This window comes from Arachis hypogaea, chromosome 20, assembly GCF_003086295.3.
Source record: "Arachis hypogaea cultivar Tifrunner chromosome 20, arahy.Tifrunner.gnm2.J5K5, whole genome shotgun sequence".
Taxonomy (NCBI): domain Eukaryota; kingdom Viridiplantae; phylum Streptophyta; class Magnoliopsida; order Fabales; family Fabaceae; genus Arachis; species Arachis hypogaea.
The window spans coordinates 57,057,573-57,070,164 of NC_092055.1; the positions used below are offsets into that span (position 1 = coordinate 57,057,573).

The 12,592-nt window shown below is 38.0% G+C and overlaps 1 non-coding gene across 1 annotated transcript; it reads left to right on the forward strand.

Annotated features, from left to right (window-relative positions):
• Window positions 1-3,249: 3,249 nt before the first annotated feature.
• On the forward strand, window positions 3,250-3,357 carry LOC112788239 (small nucleolar RNA R71). The gene has a single exon (XR_003195612.1). It is a non-coding gene; the product is annotated as a small nucleolar RNA R71 (small nucleolar RNA).
• The last annotated feature ends 9,235 nt before the right edge of the window (window positions 3,358-12,592 follow it).

Below are 12,592 nucleotides of genomic sequence, written 5' to 3' on the forward strand. Positions count from 1 at the left end.
CCCTTGCCTTTTGGTTTTAAGGGTTATTGGCTTTTTCTGCTTGCTTTTACTTTTTCTTTCTATTTTTTTTCGCCTATTTTTTTCTCTTTTTTTTTTTTCTGCAAGCTTTTGTTTTTTTGCTGCTTTTTCTTGCTTCAAGAATCATTTTTATGATTTTTTAGATTATCGAATAACATGTCTCCTAGTCATCATTCTTTCAAGAGTCAACATATTTAACATTCTTAAACAACAACTTCAAAAGACATATGCACTGTTCAAGCATACATTCAGAAAACAGGAAGCATTGTCACCACATCAATATAATTAAGCTAAGTTCAAGGATAAATTCGAAACTCATGTACTTCTTGTTCTTTTGAATTAAAACATTTTTCTTTTAAGAGAGGTGATGGATTCATAGGACATTCATATCTTTAAGACAAAGTTACTAACTACTAATGATCATGTAATGAAGGCACAAACATAGATAAGCACATAACATGGAAAACGAAAAACAGAGAAAGCAAGAACAAGGAATGAGTCCACCTTAGTGATGTCCTTGAGCTCTTCTATGTCTCTTCCTTGTCTTTGCTGCTCCTCCTTCATTGCTTTTAGATCTTCTCTGATTTCATGAAGGATGAAGGAGTGCTCTTGATGTTCCACCCTTAGTTGCTTCCAATAATTGTGTGGAAGAAAATGTATCCCCTGAGGTATCTCAGGGATCTCTTGATTTGCAGTCAAATGTTCTACCACTGAGCTATAGACCCTTGATGGAAGCTTTTGTCTTCCCTTTCCTCTTTCTAGAGGTTTCTCTGGCCTTAGGTGCCATCAATGGTTATGGAAAAAACAAAAAATCTATGCTTTTACCACACCAAACTTAGAATGTTGCTCGCCCTCGAGCAAAAGAAGAAAGAATAGAAGAATAAGAAGAAGATATGGAGGAGATGGATGAGAGTGTGTATTCGGCCATATGGGTGGGATTGGGTGGGAGAGAGATGTTGAATTTTGAAGGTAGTGGGTGTATGGATGTGAGTGGTAGATGGAAAACAGAAGGGATGATCATGAATGGAAAGAGAGATGATGAGGTAGGTGCGGATCCTGTGGGGTCCACAGATCCTGGGATGATCCTGTGGGGTCCACAGATCCTGAGGTGTCAAGGCATTTACATCCCTGCACCAAATTAGGCATGTAAAATGCCTTTGCACACAACTCTGGGCGTTCAGCGCCAGGTTGGTGCCCATTTTGGGCGTTCAACGCCCATTTGCTGCCATTTCTGGCGTTGAACGCCAGAACCATGCTTGTTCTTGGGCGTTCAGCGCCAGGATGCTCCCATTCTGGGTGTTCAGCGCCAGAACTATGCTCTGTTCTGGCGTTTGAACGCCAGGCAGATGCTCCTCCAAGGTGTGATTTTTCTTCTGCTGTTTTTGATTCCGTTTTCAATTTTTATATTTATTTTGTGACTCCACATGATCAAGAACCTAAGAAAACATGAAAAACAATAAAAATAAGAGTTAGATAAACATTGGGTTGCCTCCCAACAAGCGCTTCTTTAATGTCAATAGCTTGACAGTGGGCTCTCATGGAGCCTCACAGATGTGCAGAGTTTTGTTGAAACTCTCCAACACCAAACTTAGAGTTTGGATATGGGAGTTCAACACCAAACTTAGAGTTTGGTTGTGGCCTCCCAACACCAAACTTAGAGTTTGACTGTGGGGGCTCTGGTTGACTCTGCTTGGAGAGAAGCTTTTCCTGCTTCCTCTCCATGGTTGCAGAGGGAGATCCTTGAGTTTTGAATACAAGGGAGTTCTCATTCCATTGAAGGAATATTTCACCTCTGTCAACATCAATCACAGCTCTTGCTGTGGCCAGGAAAGGTCTTCCTAGGATGATAGATTCATCCTCTTCCTTTCCAGTATCCAGGACTATGAAATCAGTAGGTATGTAAAGGCCTTCAACCTTTACTAATACATCTTCTACTTGTCCATAAGCCTGTCTTCTTGAGCTGTCTGCCATCTCTAGTGAGATTTTAGCAGCTTGCACCCCATAGATTCCCAGTTTCTCTATTACAGAGAGGGGCATGAGGTTTATCCCTGAACCAAGGTCACACAGAGCCTTAAAGATCATGGTGCCTATGGTACAAGGGATTATGAACTTTCCAGGATCCTGTCTCTTCTGAGGCAATGTCAGTTGATCCAGATCACTTAGTTCATTGATGAACAAGGGAGGTTCAACTTCCCAAGCATCAATGCCAAACAATTTGGCATTCAGCTTCATGATTGCACCAAGAAACTTGGCAGTTTGCTCTTCAGTGACATCCTCATTCTCTTCAGAAGAGGGATACTCATCAGAGCTCATGAAGGGAATAAGGAGGTTCAATGGAATCTCTATGGTCTCTAGATGAGCCTCAGAGTCCTTTGATTCCCCAGAGGGAAGCTCCTTATTGATCACTGGACGTCCCAGGAGGTCTTCCTCCTTGGGATTCACGTCCTCTCCTCTCCTCACAGGTTCGGCCATGGCACTTATGTCAATGGCCTTGCACTCTCCTTTTGGGTTCTCTTCTGTATTGCTTGGGAGAGTACTAGGAGGGATTTCAGTGATCCTTTTACTCAGCTGGCCCACTTGTGCTTCCAGATTTCTAATGGAAGATCTTGTTTCATTCATGAAACTTACAGTGGCCTTGGATAGATCAGAGACTAGATTTGCTAAATTAGAAGCATTTTGTTCAGAGTTCTCTGTCTGTTGCTGAGTTGATGATGGAAAAGGTTTGCTATTGCTAAACCTGTTTCTTCCACCATTATTAAAGCCTTGTTGAGGCTTTTGATCCTTCCATGAGAAATTTGGATGATTTCTCCATGATGAGTTATAGGTGTTTCCATAAGGTTCACCTAAGTAATTTACCTCTGCTATTGCAGGGTTCTCAGGATCATAAGCTTCTTCTTCAGAAGATGCTTCTTGAGTACTGTTGGATGCAGCTTGCATTCCATGCAAACTCTGAGAAATCATATTGACTTGCTGAGTCAATATTTTATTCTGAGCCAATATGGCATTCAGAGTATCAACTTCAAGAACTCCCTTCTTCATAGGCGTCCCATTGATTACAGGATTCCTTTCAGAAGTGTACATGAACTGGTTATTAGCAACCATGTCAATGAGTTCTTGAGCTTCTGCAGGCGTTTTCTTTAGGTGAATGGATCCACCTACAGAAGTGTCCAGTGACAACTTTGATAGCTCAGATAAACCATCATAGAATATATCCAGGATGGTCCATTCTGAAAGCATGTCAGAAGGACACTTTTTGGTCAACTGTTTGTATCTTTCCCAAGCTTCATAGAGAGATTCACCTTCTTTCTGTCTGAAGGTTTGAACATCAGCTCTAAGCTTGCTCAGCTTTTGAGGAGGAAAGTACTTGGCTAAGAAAGCCGTGACCAGCTTATCCCAAGAGTTCAGACTGTCTTTAGGTTGAGAATCCAACCATAATCTAGCTCTGTCTCTTACAGCAAAAGGGAAAAGCATGAGCCTGTAGACTTCAGGATCTACTCCATTAGTCTTAACAGTATCACATATCTGCAAGAATTCAGTTAAGAACTGAAAAAGGATCTTCAGATGGAAGTCCATGAAACTTGCAGTTCTGCTGCATCAGAGAAACTAATTGAGGTTTCAGCTCAAAGTTGTTTGCTCCAATGGCAGGAATGGAGATGCTTCTTCCATGTAAATTGGAATTAGGTGCAGTAAAGTCACCAAGCATCCTCCTTGCATTATTATTATTTTCGGCTGCCATCTCCTCTGCCTGTTTGAAAATTTCAGAAAGGTTATCTCTGGATTGTTGTATTTTAGCTTCTCTTAATTTTCTCTTCAGAGTCCTTTCAGGTTCTGGATCTGCTTCCACAAGAATGTTCTTATCCTTGCTCCTGCTCATATGACAAAGAAGAAGGCACAGAAAAATAATAATAATAATAGAGATCCTTTATACCACAGTATAGGGATCCCTTTGTGAGTGGAGGAAAAGAGGGGGAGACAAAGGATGTAATGTACTGGAAGAAACACAACTGTGAGGAGGCTTTGAGATGTGAGGTGAGATGTTAGGATATGAATGAATAAATAGAATGAGATGGGGGAGGGATAATTTTCGAAAATTATTTTGAAAAAGAGTTAGTGATTTTTGAAAATGGTTTTTGAAAAATTGTTAGTAATTTTCGAAAATTAAGTTTTAAAAATTAAAATAATTAATAAATTAAAAAGAAATTTTTGAAAAAGGGGAGAGATATTTTCGAAAAATGAGAGAGAGAGAGAGTTAGTTAGGTGGTTTTGAAAAAGTTAAGAAACAAACAAAAAGTTAGTTAGTTAGTTGAAACAAATTTTGAAAAGATAAGAAGTTAGGAAGTTAGAAAAGATATTTTGAAAAGATATTTTTGAAAAAGATAAGATAAGAAGATATTTTTGAAAAGATATGATTGAAGTTAGTTTTGAAAAAGATTTGATTTTTTTTTTTTTTAAAATCTCAATTAATGACTTGATTCATAAGAAATCACAAGATATGATTCTAGAACTTAAAGTTTGAATCTTTCTTAACAAGCAAGTAACAAACTTCAAATTTTTGAATCAAAACATTAATTGATTAGTTATTTTCGAAAATTTTATATAAAAATAAGAAAAAGATTTTTGAAAAAGGATTTTTGGAATTTTCGAAAATAACTAATAATTTTGAAAAAGATTTGATTTTTGAAAAAGATAAGATTTTCAAATTGAAAATTTGATTTGACTCATGAGAAACAACTTGATTTTAAAAATTTTTGAAAAAGTCAATCCAAATTTTCGAATTTGATGAGAGAAAAAGGGAAAGATATTTTTTTGATTTTTGAAATTTTTATGAAAAACATGAAAAATATGCAATGCATGAAATTTTTAGATCAAAACAATGAATGCATGTATGAATGATATGAATGTCAAGATGAACACCAAGAACACTATGAAGAACATGATGAACATCAAGAACATATTTTGAAAAAATTTTTTAATGCAAAGAAAACATGCAAGACACCAAACTTAGAATTCTTTAATGCTCACGCACTAAGAATTCAAGAATGCATATGAAAAACATGAAAAGACACAAAACAAAAAATCATCAAGATCATACAAGAAGACTTACCAAGAACAACTTGAAGATCATGAAGAACACTATGAATGCATGATATTTTCGAAAAAATGCAAGATGCATATGCAAGTGACACCAAACTTATAACATGACTCAAGACTCAAACAAGAAACATAAAAATATTTTTGATTTTTTTTATTTTCTAATTTTTTTGGATTTTTATTTTATATTTTTCGAAAATTTAAAGAAAAATAAGGATTCCAAAATTTTTAATATGAATTCCAGGAATCTTGCCATGTTAGTATAAAGCTTCAGTCCAGGAATTAGACATGGCTCACTAGCCAGCCAAGCTTTCAATGAAAGCTTCAGTCCAAAACACTAGACATGGCCAATGGCCAGCCAAGCTTCAGCAGGTGATCGTGGATCAACAGCGGGTAGATCAGGAACAGTAGCAGGTGGATTAGCTCCAACTAGCTTGCTCTTGATAACCAATTGCAAGCCTCAGTCCAAATGAATTTGGACATGGCTTTACAGCCAGCCAGGCTGCAACATATAATTACATGGGCTGGAGTGATTAGTTGAATACCAATCCCAAAGTAGTTTGGGTATGGCTTTACAGCCAGATATGATTCAACATATTTCATGAAACACTAGAATTCATTCTTAAAAATTTTTGAGGCCATAGAATAATTTATTTTTGAAAACATTTTTATAATTTTTTTCGAAAACATATGAGAAAATTTTAGAAATATTTTTTGAAAAATTTTTGAAAATAAAATAAAAAAAAAATTACCTAATCTGAGCAACAAGATGAACCGTCAGTTGTCCAAACACGAACAATCCCCGGCAACGGCGCCAAAAACTTGGTGCACGAAATTGTGATCTCCAGGCTCGAACAAATCCTGGTAATGGCTCCAAAGCTTGGTGCTCTGATCTTAATTCATAATTGTCACAACTTCGATACAACTAACCAGCAAGTGCACTGGGTCGTCCAAGTAATACCTTACGTGAGTAAGGGTCGAATCCCACGGAGATTGTTGGTATGAAGCAAGCTATGGTCACCTTGCAAATCTCAGTCAGGCGGATTTAAACATGATACTTTATTAGATTAAAATAAACAATAAAAGGGATAGAGATACTTATGTAGATTCATTGGCAGGAATTTCAGATAAGCGAATGGAGATGCTTTTCGTTCCTCTGAACCTCTGCTTTCCTGCTATCTTCATCCAATCAGTCTTACTCCTTTCCATGGCTGGCTTTATGTGATACATCACCACTGTCAATGGCTACTTTCGGTCATCTCACGGGAAAATGATCCAATGCCCTGTCACGGCACGGCTAATCGTCTGGAGGCATCACCCTTGTCAATGGCTTCATCTTATCCTCTCAGTGAATAATATGCTCACGCACCCTGTCACGGCACGGCTATTCATCTGTCGGTCCTCGATCATGCTGGAATAGGATTTACTATCCTTTTGCGTCTGTCACTAACGCCCTGCAATCGCGAGTTCGGAGCTCGTCACAGTCATTCAATCATTGAATCCTACTCGGAATACCACAGACAAGGTTTAGACTTTCCGGATTCTCTTGAATGCCGCCATCATTCTAGCTTACGCCACGAAGATTCTGGTTAGGAGATCTAAGAGATACTCATTCTAGCTTAATTCATGTAGAACAGAAGTGTTTTGTCAGGCACGCGTTCATAGGGGAGATGGTGATGAGCGTCACACATAATCATCACCTTCATCACGTTCTTGGGTGCGAATGGATATCTTAGAAGAGAAATAAGAAGAATTGAATAGAAAACAGTAGTACTTTGCATTAATATTTGAGGAACAGCAGAGCTCCACACCTTAATCTATGGAGTGTAGAAACTCTACCGTTAAAAATACATAAGTGAAGGTCCAGGCATGGCCGAGATGGCCAGCCCCCTTGATCTAAGAACAATGCGTTCAAAGATGATCCTAAGATCCTAAGATGATCAAAGATGCCTAATACAACAGTAAAAGGTCCTATTTATAATAAACTAGTCACTAGGGTTTACATGAGTAAGTAATTGATGCATAAATCCACTTCCGGGGCCCACTTGGTGTGTGTTTGGGCTGAGCTTAAGTGTAGTACGTGCAGAGGCCATTTGTGGAGTTGAACGCCAGTTTCTGTGCCAGTTTGGGCGTTCAACTCTGGTTTTGGATCCTTTTCTGGCGCTGGACACCAGATTTGAGCAGAAGGCTGGCGTTGAACGCCAGTTTACGTCGTCAATTCTTGGCCAAAGTATGGACTATTATATATTGCTGAAAAGCCCTGGATGTCTACTTTCCAACGCAATTAGAAGCGCGCCATTTCGAGTTCTGTAGCTCCAAAAAATCCATTTTGCGTGCAGGGAGGTCAGAATCCAACAGCATCAGCAGTCCTTTTTCAACCTCTGAATCTGATTTCTGCTCAAGTCCCTCAATTTCAGCCAGAAAATACCTGAAATCACAGAAAAACACACAAACTCATAGTAAAGTCCAGAAATGTGAATTTAACGTAAAAACTAATGAAAACATCCCTAAAAGTAACTATATCCTACTAAAAACATATTAAAAACAATGCCAAAAAGCGTATAAATTATCCGCTCATCACTCATGCAAGGGCTTCAGTGCTTACTAGTCCCTACATCTTGGGAGTCTTAGGTCTTAGAACTTTCATCCAAATAATATCATAGAGATCTCTCTATAGGTAATCTCCTTGAAGCAGCTTATAGTTTCTGTGCTTTGGCTTTGACTCTAAGTGTCATGTCTCAAAGCGGCTCTTTAGATAAGCTTTCAATCAATACTCCTAAACCAGTTGGTTTTAAGGTATTAGGTGTTAAAGCACCCCTAAGGATTTACTTGCTCAAGCCTCTCTCTTTGACACAATTCGACCACAAGCATTTACTAGGATAACAACTCTTTGAGTTTTTGTTTCTTCTTCCTTTTCTTCCTAGTAATTGATGCTCAGAGCCTTGGGCCATGTTCTTTTTGTTTTTGTATTTTCTTTATTTTCTTTTGTTTTGTTTGCTGCTTCTTGGATCAATAAATGTTTGAGAACCTCCACAATACTTCTTTGAACTCTATGTTCTGCCTATGAGCTCCCATGCAAGTTTTCATAAGCATGCAACCTCAATGCATAATCATACAACTAGAACCACCACTTCTCCTAATCTTTTGCTTGCCTCAAAATTGTTTAATTCCTCAATCCTTCTTTTCAAAGAACTTTCATGTAATGCATTTTTGAAATATTGAGTGCAAACAAGTTTTGGAGAGTATAGTGTTGTAAATGATCAAGCATCTTGATTATTGAATTGCAAAAAAACTATACTAGACAGAAGGACAGATATGGGTATAATATCACTTTCAATCACAGCAATATCTGATAATGAACAATACAATCTTTTGGAGTTTACTTGCTGTCCTCTTCCTCATCATCATTGCTGGTCTTCACATTCCTCTTTCACCTCTTTGATTGATGATGCTAAATCTTCCCAAAAGTTTGTATGGTACTCTGCAGTGATATTGAAAGTTGCTTGTTCCCCAAGCACTTGAAAAATGGTTAGCATGCATGATTTATTTTGTGGGCCTTTGAACTTACTTTGGTGTGGGAACACCAAACTTAGTACCTTGCCAATGGTTCTCATGCATCAGATTAACCATGTGTGAAACTCTTTTTTTTTTCAAAAGCAATAAAACTGAAAACTAGGAAACAGAAGAATAGTTAACTAGTCCATCTTAAGTGCTTGAAGCTAGCATTATGCAGAAGGCGAGAATATATTTTATGATGGGATTTTGGTGGAACACCAAACTTAGAATCCTTCATTCTCCCTTAGATTGTTTTGGTGTGCAACACCAAACTTAGCTTCTTGCAATATAGATAAAACTAATTAATCTTTTTAATGAAATAGCTATGAAAAGAGAACTACCTCAGGTTGGGTTGCCTCCCAACAAGTGCTTCTTTATTGTCACTAGCTTGACATCCTTCATTCTTTGATCATGGAGGCTGAAAATCATAGTGCCTCAGCTTTTCTCTTCTTACTGTGAACTTCCTTCCAGTCTCCTCTTTGATGATCTCTAGGTGTTCATGTGGAAGGATCCAGTTCACAGTATAATACTCAGATAATTGTGGAGGCACCTTCATTGGTTGGGTGTTTAATATCACTTTATCCCCTGGTGAGAAACTCTCAGTGGGGATTTTCTGAATCCCAGCATTTCTCCCTTCTATCTCTTGCCTCTTTCCTCAACCCCCAAAATGTTTCAGGATCAAAAGGTGTGGATTCATCGCTCTTTCCTCCTATCACAAAATCAGAAACACAAATAGAACCAGAAACTAAAACAGAGCACTCTGTAACTTGAGTGCAGTTAGAGTTAGTAGAGACAAAGTCTCGAACAGTTAGTGTGCTAGTCCAAAAATAAAAGAAAATGCTTAATCTAGATCACCACCTCACTTAATCATTGTCAATCTATTTCAATCCCCGGCAACGGCGCCAAAAACTTGATGTGCGGAAAACGATCCGACACAAAACTCACCGGCAAGTGCACCGGGTCGCATCAAGTAATAAAACTCACGGGAGTGAGGTCGATCCCACAAGGATTGAAGGATTGAGCAACTTTAGTTTAGTGATTGAATTAGTCAAGCAAACAAGTGTTGATTGTGTGAAATTGTGTTGACAGGAATTAAATTGCATGGAATGTAAAGGGGAGTGGGTGATTTGCAGGAAATTAAAGGGAACAAAAAGAAAAAGAGCTGAATCTTAAAGTGCAAGTAATGTAAATTGCAGAAACTTAAAGTGCAAGAAATATAAATGACTTGAAAAATAAAAGGGGAATGGGAATTGGATCTGCAGGAATTAAACAGGGAAAAGTAAAACTTAACAGAATGAAGAGTAGTTGATGTAATTAATTGAACCTTATCTCAAAACTAAAAGGAAAATAAACTTGGTGTAGTAATTAAACAAGGAAATTAAAATGGAAATCAATAGATCTCAGGACCCAAGAGACTAGATAACTAAGTCTAGATCTCAATGCCTTCTTAGATCCAAATTTAGAGAGCAAATGCCAAATTAAAGAAGAGAGCAATGTAGGAATGTAAATTCAAGTTCAATTTCCAGAAGTTGCAGTAAGAAAAACAAAGAGATCTCAAGGTGAGATTGAGACAGAATTTCCTCAATTCTTCAACACCCAAGACTCAAGACGAGTGTAGATGAAATTTAAAACAAGAAAACTAAGAGGAAGAGAATTCAATTCTCCTTCCCCAAGACTCAGAATCTCCAAAACTCAAAACCCAAAAGCTCTCTACTGTGAATACTATGAAAATTCTTAAAGAAAACTCTAAAAAGAAAAGCTCTCCTAAAACTTCAAATCCTAAGCTATTTATACACTTTCTTCAAATGATCATTAAGCCTTGAATTGGGCCTTTAGTCTTGATGGAATTGGGTTGATAATAGCCTCCGTTGATTGCTCTTGGTGTTGGGAAGAAATCCATTTGTGAACCGGGCCATGAACCATTCACGTTTGAGTCAACGTTGACTCAAACGTCCCTTGTGTGAGGCATTATGCAGATACCCTTCTTGCTGTCATCCACGTTTGAGCCAACGTTTGAGGTCAAATGTGAGCTCAAACGTGGTTCTTCCCAGGCTCCCTTTTTGGCCAACGTTTGGCCCAACGTTTGAGGCAAACGTTGGCGCAAACATGGCTCATCTAAACCATCAATCAGGGGTGCTTTGCCATGCTCTTCCTTGCCAAAATGTAGCCAACGTTTGACCTCACGTTTGAGGCAAACGTTGGCTCAAACGTTGCCGTGCCCAGGAGTGCTCTCTTTCATTCTTTTTGGCGCCAACGTTTGACCTCACGTTTGAGGCAAACGTTGGCGCAAACGTTGCCTTCCCCTGCTTCTTCTTCAGCCAACGTTTGCCTCAAACGTTGAGGCAAATGTTGGCGCAAACGTTGGCTCTTCTCCAGGGTGTTCTTCATCTGCTTCTCACGTTTGAGTTAACGTTTGAGACAAACGTTAGCTCAAACGTTGATCCCTCTTTTCAAGCCTATTCTTGCAACCTTCTTCCAAGCTTTATTCCACCTATCATCAATCAACAATTGTATCAAAGCTATGCCACAATCATGAGAGTTATTCTTCTTCTTGTCATATGAGCAATTATGGCACAAAAACTCATGAAAATGCATCAATTTATCCATGGTTGATTGAATCAAAGGAAACATGAAATTCTACCCAATTGGCTTACTTATGGCTCAAGAAAGTGCATAAAATCTATTGAAAACAAAAGAAAAAGACTAGTGAAACTAGGCTAAGATGACTTGTCATCAGATACATTAGCGCTCCAATGGCACTAAGATATGGTACTTCGGACCAAGCATATCTTCAGTCTCTTCTTTAGGATGGAATTGATCCTTCTCCACATCCAAAGATCTTACGATCATTGGGGTACTCAAGGGATGTGACTTATCCATATAAAATCTTTTCATGATCTTCTCTGTGTATATTGTTCGATGAATAAAGATCCCATTTTTTATATGCTCGATCTGCAAGCCGAGACAAAATTTATTCCTTCCTTGATCTTTCATCTCAAACTTTTCTTTTAGAGTTTTTATAATTGTTGGAATCTCTTCAGGAGTTCCAATGATATTTAGATCATCAACGTACACAGCAATTATAATGAATCCAGATGCAGATTTCTTTATGAAAATACATTGATAGATATCATCATTCTTGAATCCATTTTTGTCCAGATACTCAATAAGACGATTATACCACATTCGTCCAGATTGCTTTAGACCATATAAAGATCTTTACAATTTGACTGAGTATAACTCTTATGAATATTCATTGGATGGTTTAGATATCTTTAGTCCTTCAGGGACTTTCATATAGATATCCCGATCTAATAAGCCGTATAAATAGGCTGTGATCACATCCATTAAGTGCATATGTAGTTTATGATATGCAGATAAACTAACCAAATAATGCAATGTTATCGCATTCACTACAGGGGAATACGTTTCTTCATAATCTATACCAGGCCTTTGTGAAAAACCTTGTGCTACAAGTCGGGCTTTGTAGCGCACAACTTCATTTTTCTCATTTCGTTTTCTCACAAATACCCATCGATATCCAACAGGTTTTACATCTTCTGGTGTACGGACTACAGGTCCAAAGATTTCACGTTTTGCAAGTGAGTCTAATTCAGCCTTCATGGCTTCTTTCCATTTTGGCCAATCATTTCTTTGTTGACATTCTTCGACTGATCTTGGCTCAAGATCCTTACTTTCATGCATGATATTTAATGCCACATTATATGTAAATATTTCATTGACAATTGTCTTATTTCGGTCCCATTTCTCTCCTGTAAAGACATAATTTATCGAGATCTCATCATTTTCACAATTTTCAGGTACCTGAACGTCTTCTGGCGTTAAAATTATATTAGAATTTTGGACAACTGCAGGTGTCTCTACTATATCTTTTCCAACAGGAATAGTATTTACCTCTTTTCGCTTT